Genomic DNA, 11,838 nt, shown 5'->3' with positions numbered 1-11,838 from the left:
CCTCCTCCCCCCACCATGCGGACAGCACAGTTGGCCTCTCATTTCCCAGCCACTACTGCTCTTGCACCCCAGCACATTGTTATTAGCCACTGTAAACACCGGTCACCTTTAAAGCAGCTGGATTACCTTTTGTACAGACGTCGACTCAACGCCACCCGAGGTGCAGCGCTCCGGTGTGGAAAACGGACTCTGTGTCTTTATTGGATAATTCTCACGGATGAATGACTTTCTTATGGTTTCGATGTTCCAGTTCATCATGTGATCATTGCTCAAAAGTGAACAAGAAAAAAGGAGAATCTATATTTGTGTAATATATATATATATGATTCCAGATGTATATCTGTTTTATTTGAATCACCCAGAATTAACTGTATGTGCTGTACACATAGCTGACGCTCATCATGTTTGCTATGGAGCTTCATTGTGAATACGCTCTCTGTCCCCTCTCCAAGAAATTCAAGTACATGTTAATTCAGACTGTTAACATCAACCATCAAGTTAAAAAAGGATAAATTGCTCATTTTTCTTTCAGCTGTATTGGCCGTCAAAATGATCTAATAATGTGCATAATTTTACATCTTGTTATTGATACATATGCAGGTGTGCATGCTTTTTGGACTGAAGGCTTAAAGGAGAGGAAGTCAACACTTGGAGCTCAGTGTTACAGTGTTTAGTTTTATTTTAATGTGCTACCTTTGGTGTGAAAAAAAATGTCCCTTGTCATTTTAAATTGTATTGCATCCACAGTAGGAATAAAAAAAAAAGGATGTGACGATTTATGAGTCATTCAAAAATCCTCATATGTGACCACGGGATGATTAATTTTAATTGACCTGCACCATTTTGTCAATGGCGTGCTGAACTGAAGCACTGGTGCATGGCTCATTATTATTACAGAGGGTGAAGGCGCGCAGTATTTACCCACTTTGGATCATAAGTAGTGCTAGTTTGTATTAGCAAAGCGCACAAACACACACACACACACACACACACAAACACACACACACACACACACACACACACACACAGGCGCATATAACAGGCAGATGTGTTAGTGGCTGTGCAGCACAGAGAGTAGACTCGCTCATCGTCACATTGTATATGACCCACGTTTGGGAGAATGAGTAAAAAAATCTTTTCTCACAGTTATACATATTTTTAGCTTTATTTTCAGATGATATATCACTGAGATTTGTTTTTATCCGCGCAGAGCATTTATAAGCAAAACGCTTTGACAATCTGACACACGACAGGCGGAGGTGTTGTTCAGTGCAGCAGCTCCTGTATTCAGATCATCACCGCGATACACTCTAACCTCCGGAATAAATGGGATTCTTTTGTTGTTGTTAACTTTTGAGCTGAAAAAGGAAATTGTGTGCCGTCCATTAGAAATGCAGATGCTCCAATTCAAACCCAAATATCTATAAATAATAGAATAGTTTATTTATGTCTCAATAAATCATGCTGTAAATGAATGTTACCCACCATGCAGCAGAAGGCGCCCTGCATTTTATTTTGACAGACACTGTCCCTTAAGCACATGCTATTTTTTTAAGGTGGTCAAACATGAAGCATGATTATCTAGTTCCTCATATGTCGTATGCTATAATCTAACATTCATACATTTACATACAGATGTAATTGCCAGTAATTACTGTGCTGTGTGTTTTCAGAAAGCAGAATGCTGCACCTCACTTTGTGCTTTTATTCCGCTTTGCAGACAAAGCAACTCCTCCCCCCTCCCTGTCCTCCCCTTCCCTCCCTCCCTTCCATGTATAGTTGTTCTGCATTCCCAAAGAACTGTGGTGTGGCGGGAAAACTTGTTGATTCAGCAGCGAGGTTAAATGGCTGACGGAGCGTGTCATGCTCTGGGATCAGAGCAGAGGCGTCTCCTGATCGGCAGCCTCCAGCCCGGGCGCGGGATGTGTGGGCAATAGCGGGGCAACCCTGTCTGATCCCTCAAGTTCCGGATAGCTTCAGGGTGTACTCGGGACAGTTAATCTAGCATCACTTTCATATATATATATATATATGCCACTCTGCTGTGACGGGGGAAATAGATTGCTGCGTTTTTGAAAATGAGACATGTTACGTAATATGATCCCGAATGTTTAGTTTGCAGAAAAAAAATAGTAAAAGCTTATTTTATGGGATTTGGAGGATGATTGTATTGAGTAGAGTGTGCACAGTTTGAGTGGACATGTTGACTGTGTCCAACCCTCATGTAAAAATTTACAGATCTGTACAACTTGTAAATGAAATAATCAGCATGTTAACAATTGTTTTTTTTGTTTGTTTTTTTTTTTTAAATCAGTTTAAAAAGGCAGAGGCCAGTGATGTTCTGTACTTGTAACAATGGTGTCATGTACTCATATTCAAGTGTTAACAAGTCCAAAGTGGGTTTTCATCGCTTCAAAATGAACTTGGGTAAAAATGTATTTGACAAAAAAATATATATCTATATATATATATTAGAAACATCTCCTTTATAAAGCTTTCATCCTGATCCAGGGGACCCACTTGACTGTGGGTCTTTGCAACACATTGAATGACAGAGAATGAACAATTGGAACGATGGTTTATTTGATATTGTGATCAGACTGATGCAAAAATGATACTTAGTAAAAAAAAACAAAAAAAAAACTGAGTGGTGGGATTGGGTTTCGATGGAGGCTGAAGAGCTCACGGGCGACGAGGTCTCTGTTACCAAAGAGGAGAAGAGTTCACAGTGACGGCGAGAGCAGCAGTTCCTTCATCCAGGGATGTTATTTCAGAAACATCGCACAGCCATTTTCCTGTTCTGTTTTATATGCCACGCTCCTCATCCACTCTAGATGTATTTGTTTCCTCTAATGTATTTCATTTCAATGCGGTCCTGTCTGTTTGTTGAGCTGTCGAAAATTCTGATGAATTATAATTCTCTTTTCTTTGGTATTGTGTGAGGCTTCTGTACTGGAACATTGCAACGAGTTTGTATTATAATGACAATATCAGAATAATATTTAAATAAATCATTTTCACAGATGAAATTCAAACACTGAAGGATTCCATCTGTTTGGTGGGTAACACACTGAGCCGTAGAGCGGGTGAACTGGAGAGAGTGCTGACGCTGCCGAAAACTGGCCCAGTTTCCAACTCAGGAGAAAAGTTACTTTTGCGTGAGCTTAATCACTTTTCATTTGCTGGTACTGCTAATGTTACTCAAATTCATTTACACAACCACACAGAGAAAAACAAACTGAATGAGAAAACAGTCATACCAAACTAGAGAAGCATTTCCTAAAGTAAAGGTGTAACGACTGTGTGCTTTGCTGCAGATTTGCATGACTTTTTGATGACTTAATAATCATAAGAAAACAAACTGACTTTAATGTATTGACTGAGCTACTGCTGCTGTGGGAATGAATGGGAGCTTTAACATTAGATTTTAATATATTACACTATATAAGTCAGACTGCACTGGTTATTATATTATGACATAATGCAATTTCAAATTAAAAGTACTGTAGACATGTCATGAGTAACAGTATAAATGCATTGAAGCTGAATGTACGGTGGTCCTGAGAAGTCAACACACTGCAGCTTAAGAAAAACACATGCAAAGAGACAAAAGTAAATTGAGAAACGCGCTGCAAGAAGTGCAGACGACAGCGGAAGTGTTTCCAGGGGACACTAAAAAGTGATGAACCCGGCTTCATAACTTCAAAACGCACAAAGCATTGAACAACAACGCCCGATCCCAATGTCCACCCTCACGGACTCACAGACTTTGAGCATGAGGACTCCCTAACGGACATGTTGAGCGCTTTAAGCACACTCTCGTAAGTCTGCAGCCACAGAACATTAAAAAAGGAAGTAAACAAGAGGAACGGTTAACAAATGAGCATGAAAGGAACGAACCCAACAAGTTTATGTGAGTATAATTTGTTCTGGCTTTCCATTGTATAAACACAGAGCTCACTGGTGATTCAGAGCCAGGACTGTGTGTAGTTATTTGTCCTACGATGGCACGATGATGAATTCAAAATATGTTTTTATCAGCTCTTATCCAACATAAATTTTTGTTTACAAACAGGAAGTGAAGGGAGGGGGAAAAATGCAAAAGTCCCAAACCCATAATTGAATGAAATATTCTGGTGTCGTTAAGGTAGCTTAATCTGTCACAAAGTGCTGTCCCATTCCTTTGTGCCATTTTGAGCCGTTGCAGCTTCTTACATTCATTTACTTACTAGGTGACATCAAGGGGGGGCATTGGGCCCAAGTGCGTCCCAACCGGGTTTATCACTTTTTTAGTGTCCCCTGGAAACAGGGCATTTCTGTATTTGGTTGTTTTGTGAGTATTTGCATGTGTTTTCTTAAGTTGCAGTGCATTGACCTCTAAGGGCCACATGTACAGTTATAAATGAGTGTTTGCAAATTTCAACACACTTAATACAGGTGCTGTAGTATTAATACAATAAGACCTTAATGCATGACATAACTCATGTGACTTAAAGTTCAAATATCATCAGAATTACACTATTTATTTATATTGTTTATAGTTGATCAGTGTGCAACACAAAGCACGAATGTCTATGGAGATGGTATTAAATATAAGTATAACTTAGATTATTAATAAGAAAAGTCACAGCACTCATACAGAGAATTATGCAGAAGTGACATATGAAAAGTCTTATGCAACTTTAATGAAAAAGGTGCTGCATCGAATGACATGTTTATTGATATATGAATGGTGCAGTATATGCAGTTTTGATGAGCTACAAGTAAACATGAAAAAGGCACTAACGTTTCCTAAAACAAAACAACTACTGCGTATTTCTAAGCATAGGTTTTGACTGTGATAGTTTCCTGAACACAGTTCAATCCTGTCCCCTCACAAACAATCCCCGTGATGTTTAAGGTGAGGGGGGAGAAATAAAAGAGAAGCAGTTTGCAGGTGATACTGCAAATTGGTTTTACTTCAGGTCTCTTGGTTTTGGCAGTCAGCCTTCATCAGCGTAAACCTCGGAAACAGGAAACTACCTCTCTGTTGGTAAAAATGGGCCTGTCAAATCGCATCATCCATTCATCTGTTTGAAAGACAAGATAGAGGAATGGAAAATGAGGAGTGAGAGAGAGAAAGAAAAAAGATCCTCTTTGGAACTGAGGGGTGTATTTGGCAGTGGCAGCTCGACTAATCAGGTTTACTTAATCAGTGAACTCAGAATGCAAAGCAGGCACTGTGGCAAAGAGGGAGCGAAGGCAGGAGAGAAAGACAAGCAACAATACAAAATTAACCCTCGCCCCGTGTTTGTTAATTCAGCAATGACACAGTTATTTATGTGGAGGCAAAGACAGAGCAAAGCTCCAGCCTGCCTCTGGCACTCCAATCAGGGTCCTTCTGCTGCACAAAGAAAGAAGGGATGTGGACATTATCGTATGACTAAGCTCGTCTACATCTTGCATATTCAAATATGTTTCGTTGCGGAGCGGTCGATGGCCAAGATCTGTTCGTCTTTTCATGTGCTTCCATCGAGGAATAGAAAAAAAACAAAAAAACACAGCGAGATAACTGAAGTTTACATTTTCATAGGCTCATGAAATATACATACATACATAGTAGAGACAGGATCCACACTGAGCCACGGAGCTGCTGTGATCCTAGCTTTAATGCAAAGCACCCCACTGGTAACACTGTGTGTGCACGGCAATGTGTTCTCAACTGCTTCCTCACACCGCAAGGACAACATTTTATGTCGGATAAAATGGGGAACATCTAACCATAAGAACGACGCGGGAATGCAGTGGCCTAAAGGTTAGAAAAGTGGATTCAACTTGAAGTTTCTGGGCAAGTGAAACAGGAGGCGAGACATGCTGTTCCTTCCCCTGAAGCAACCCAAAAAAAGCAATGACTTGGTCTTCCTAAAAGGCGAAAGCCTCACATGTGGCTGCTCGAGGCTGCAATGCTGATGATGCTTTGCATACTACCTGACAAGCTTGTTCATTTTGTAAAGTTTGATTTCAGGAAATGGAATTCCCAAACTCATAAGGCTTTTTGGTATTTTCTTAAAAGTGTGATGCCATGGCAATCAGCCTGCTACAATTTAAATTAGCCTGTATTCAGTCCAAGTCTAGATTGTGGCATGGCCAATGGCATGGAGGCTTTGAATGACCAAAACAAATAAATAGGTTTTAGTCTAGTCTATCAAAGCGCTGACATACATACAGAAACAATACAGAAACATACAACCAGTGACGCTCATGTTCACACCCATGGGCACTTTAGAATTGCCAATTAACCCTCTAATCTGCATGTCTTTGGACTGTGGGAGGAAGCCACACCTGTACACCCACACACAGGGAGAACAGGTCAGAACCCAAAACCAAGGGCGTAGGTTTGGTCTCAACATTGGTAGGGAAGCAACAACCCCGCCACCCCTCCAAAACAAAGAGATTGACTTTTTAATGCCGTAGACCGGTAATCAACATATAAATAGGAATTTACATTCAGGAATACCCATATGCAAATTTAATATACAGTATGTACTTGTGTTGAATTTCCATATATGAAATATATGTACACATGAAGTAAAATCATAGAAGTATAGCCTGTATATGTAAAGATTAAATATGAAATCTGTTATAAAATATAATTTTCTGTCTATTTATATTATGAACATATGTTAGTATGTTGTTTTTAGAAGTTGTAGAGTATTCCATATATGTTATGAACTTATAACTTCATATATCCAGAGGCTGTGTATATGTCATAATAACATAGAAGAAGTGTGAAGTCATACTGTACTAAGGAATGAAAATGTAAAAAAGTCATACTATAGTAAGACATAAAAAAGTCATTGTATAAGAAGGCATAAATAAAGTCATAATGTACTTAGGAATGAAAATGTAAAAAAAGAGTCATAGTATAGTAAGACATAAAAAGGTCATAGTATAGGGTGGCATGTTGATGCCTTCCTATACTGACTTTTTTATGCCTGACTATACTAAGACGTTTATTGGCATTTTCATGCCATACTCTAATATGTCGTTTTATTTCTTACCATACTATGATGTTTTTATAAGATTTTATGCCCTGCTGAACCATGATGTTTTTGGACGTTTTCATGCCATACAATGCTATGATGTGTTTATGACCCTTCATGTTTATTGGCATTTTTATGCTTTACTATACTATTTCATTTGATGCCTTACCCTACTATGATGTTTTAATGACCTGTTATGCCTTAATATACTGTGATATTTTTTGATGTTTTTCTGACCTTTTATGCCATATTATACTATGATGTTTTTTTATATTTTTATGCCACACTATACTATAATGTTTTTTGGCATTTCTATTCCTTACAATATTGTTTCATTTGATGCCTTACCCATATATGACATTTTTTTTTTACATTTTTAAGAGATACTATACTATGACTTTTTCATGCATTACCACACTATGAAGATTATTGGAATATTAATGGCTTACTTTACTATGTCGTTTTATTCCTTACCATATTATGACATTTTTATTTTAGTCTTTTTGGCATTTTTAAATGACTATTTCACTTCATGCCTTCTATAGGCATAAAAAGTCATAGTATAGTAAGGCATAAAAATGTCATAGTACAGTAAGGAAAAAAAAACGTATTAAGTCATCAAAATATAATTGTACAGTGAGGCATAAAAAGTCATAGAATATTAAGGCATATAATGTCATAGTATAATAACGCATACAAAAAAGTCATAATATAGCTCGACATTAAAGTCATAGTATAGCTAGGTGGAAAACCTTCACAGTATATTAAGGCATGAAAAAGTCATGTATAGTAAAGCATACAAAGTCATAGTTTAGTAGTAGTATTCATAGTGATATTTTCATGGGATTTTTCGTTGGGTACCCCTGTGATATTCTCACATAATGCGAGCCTTCAGATCAATCAATCAAATGGTCACATGCCTAATATTGGTTGTCTTGGAGACGTAGCTTCTTCCAGGGCACATTGGAATGATCTAATATGACTTCACTACAAACATAGTATGAACGACTTCACTCACATATTGGTAAGGACAATTCTGTCCTCCCAAAAAACAACCCCTTTGCCTCTACTCTAGATATGGTATATTGTGGTAACCCAGATAGCAAAATAAATCTGGCCCTGTATTAACCCAGTTCCACAGCCCAAATCTGACCCTTATACTACTTACATATCTGGACCAATTCTTGCACACACACAGAGAATCTTCTGGCTGTCAGCCAATATTGAAGGATAACAACCACATCTGCCCAGATGTGGAAGCATATGGGCCAGACTCGGGCCGAGGAGCCAAGCCTATATTGGGCCAGAAGTTTAATTTAGCTTTTTGGGATGGTTACATAGTTAACACAAGCTAATTGTGGGATATTTTGTAGTCCCATGTTCTCCAATAAAATTCCCACAAACCAATTACCAAACAAATGATCTCGAGCTTTGGGTCCCCAAGGAGTCAGTTGCCTGCTTTACCCGTTTGGTAATCCCACCTTGGTCAGTGCCTTCCATAACTGTTACAAATGACCATTACAGAAGTGAGTCTTGTGAACCTCCTCCCTACAAGATTTTTGCAGTAGTACAACAGCGTCACCCTGATTCTGTCTTGCCTTCTGTGAGACAGCAGTCATTACTCACACGGTCTCAAAAAGTCCTTGTTACATGGGTTGTTTTAGAAAGAAAGCTAAGAAACGCCGAGGCGAGTCTCAAATGAGTGAGACGCGTCTCCTGAGGAAGTATGAATATCCATAACCAATTATCAGGCAGAGATATGGGAAGAAATGGACCATTTATAGCAAATTGTTATTCAGATGAAAAAGGCTGTGCTCATTGAGGGAGCCCTCAAAGACTGTTGGCACGAGTGTATCAGCAGTGTAGTGTCAGGTTATAATGGCCACACAGTGAACCTACTGTACATGGACATGACTGTCAGCTTGTGGCCAACAGCTGATGAATGAGGCAGTGACCTGAACTAACACTGTGCTCCATTCATAGATAAGGGGCCGTTATTGCAAAGATAAACTTTGACCGACTATTTGTTATATCTCAAACACAGACTTCAGATAGACGGATGATAGAATTCATCCGTTGCACAAAGCAGTTTATTTCGTGACTAACTGAGTGTGGTACAATGAATTCTGGATACATTAAGACTTTTTTCTAAATAAAAAAAAAATGGCAGACTGAGGAACCACATACAACCATTGAGCTCCATTTACCTCAGCAGCAAATGTTTGTCTTTTGGGAAAATTCAATGGTTACAAGAACGTTTTACTTTCAGCAAAGAATGAAATAATAAAAGGAAAAAAAAATCTCTAGAAACTCTTTCCCCACTCATCACTCTGTCCATAACCATGTTAACACACCACAAATTATGAGCCAAGTTTACCTGTCTTTTGTTGTTGCGTCCCACTACTCAGTGCAGGTGTCATTGATTGTTACCATGGTAACATTGGTCTTAGGCCGGGGGAAAGCCTAGCGGTAGAATGTCCAATTTTCTTGGCTTAAAAGTCAGTCTTTATTTTTCTGAAACAGTCTGACTTGCTTTAGATGAGTCTATGAGCCAAATTAAGACGAGACCAACACTATAGTCTTAAATATCTTTGTGAAATCAGACCATGGTCTTTGTGAGGAAACAAAGTGATGGTCGAGTGAAAGCTTTCAACTGATTTTGACACTGACACCAAATTTAATAGAAATCTAACCAGTGGTTGTTGTGATAAATTACTTTTAGTCAAAAGTGTGGTACAGATGAATGGGTCCTAGTTGTACCAGTCAGAAACCTGGTGTGAATGTGTCCCTCTGTATCTTGCACATGATCTTTCCTCAGCAACAGCTGAAAAAGTTGTGCTATCTGGGCTAATTTGGATTCTCCAGAAATGAATATAACTCTTCCACATGCTTTCACAAATGCGGACTGGTACCTCTGAGTTAGCAGGAGGAGGATCCTCCGACATCATCTTATTGGTGCGATCAGGATCTGGTTTCTGGCAAAGTGCTAACAAGCAAATCCACTCAAAGGCATTTTTACAAAGGCAAAGGAACTGAAGGGCATTAAACTAAAGTTTCTGTTGCTTGTGTGTGTGTCTGTTGTGTGTATCTGTGTGTGTGTGTGTGAACAGTCCTGCATTATTTATTTGCACTCATTAAAAGTAATCAATTGAAACTGGCATTGATGTAAGGGTCTTTTATTGGGCTTTCAGGAATCCGTCACTGTAATGTACCGTGTGACTTTCTAACCCTGCTTGATTGTTTTGTTCAACGAAATGCCCACAGGGATGGAAATGTGTTTGTGTGGACCCATCAATGCTAAGCATCCCTCAGTGCTGTGGGATTTACCAACCCCAAAGGATTTGGGAGAAAATCATATTAGCATATCAGCCTACAGAACACTGTGGCAGGTAGAGGGTGGATCTCGATGACTGAGTACGACAACGACGGCCATGTCACCTCCACGTGTGCGAGTTTAAAACCCAACAGCAGAGACAGATGAGGCAGTATGAAGGCAGTTATGGAAATGTGCTGCAATGCTATAAGTGAGTGGGTGTGTTGATTAAAACAGAGAACCCAAGAGAATTGAGTGTTGAATGTGTCTTGACAGAATATGAAGCCTCATTAAACTATAGAACCGGGAACAGGCATGTACTGTTCTCCTGTGTGTGCGCGTGCGTGTGCATGTGTCTTTGTATCCAGCATACACAAGTAATGCAGCCATGCCGTTCCAAATCTAAGTGCCATGCAATATGGAAGACCCTTCCAGCAAAAATCCTCCTCTTTCTTCTTTAAATCCTCGCAGGTTGCCATAGGGACCTGAGAGAAGGAAGCGAACTGCATACACAGGAGGATGTGAGAGTGAAACCCTCTTGTCAAATCAATTCAAGGTTGTTCAAGTAGAGGACCTTCACATTGTTTGGTCACCCAGTGAAACTAAATCCAGTCTAAGTTACAGTGACACAACTGCAACGATTTTGAATGTGACAAATGTTGACATAGATCTTTGTCAGATACTCGGTCATTTTAGAAAATACACTACAGGATTTCATTCATGTAACCAGAAATAAATGCTGCTGTGGAGGAGAACCCACAGAGGCCTTCAGGTGACATAAAAACACCAAATGCCCTCTCAAGAGCCACAATTTGTCTATTCTGGGCTACTGTAGAAACATGGTGGTGCAAGATGGTTGATGATGAAGATGATTATACATGAATATTCTATTCAATTTCTGCCAATAAATCCTTTGTGTGTCGGCAAGTATCTTGTTGGTTGGAGGTGCACATTGTTCATCACTGAAACTCACTAAAAGATGATTCAGCATTGCACTTCCATAACATGGTCAGACTCATGAAAAATTATTTTTATTATTATTATTCCATGCATCACCCACAATGCAACTTGACTGCTGAGAGAAATTTGGGTGTGTTTTGCTAGTAGAGGCTAATATAGCCTGGAGCCTTTAGCCTCAAGCCAAGATGAGGAGTGGGCTACAGAGATTTGGTGAGCTCACTTCTTTCTACCACCACACCCCCTGATTTTTTCCATTTTCAGACTTGTAGTCTGCAGCCCCAGCTCACTTGGAGAGACTTCACACACCTCCCCCTGCTTGGACACACTATCCAGAGGTGGACAAAGTACACAACTCCATTACTTGAGTCACAGTATAGATCAAATATTATTCCAGTTCAAGTTGTTCAGTAGCATTTTTACTTGAGTTAAATTAGAGTTCGCTGTGATTGTTTTTTCTCCTGTTATGAACACAATGTACTGTCTATCATATTTTCAAAATAAAATAAAATTCATTCCACAGACAAGAAACTGCTTCTGTCACAG

The sequence above is a fragment of the Seriola lalandi genome, unplaced genomic scaffold, assembly GCF_002814215.2.
Source record: "Seriola lalandi dorsalis isolate HSWRI2012SDOR001 ecotype SW California unplaced genomic scaffold, Sedor1 jcf7180002054970, whole genome shotgun sequence".
Classification (NCBI taxonomy): Eukaryota; Metazoa; Chordata; class Actinopteri; order Carangiformes; family Carangidae; genus Seriola; species Seriola lalandi.
The sequence above is the reverse complement of the archived record's forward strand: the minus strand, read 5'-3'. Positions refer to the sequence as shown.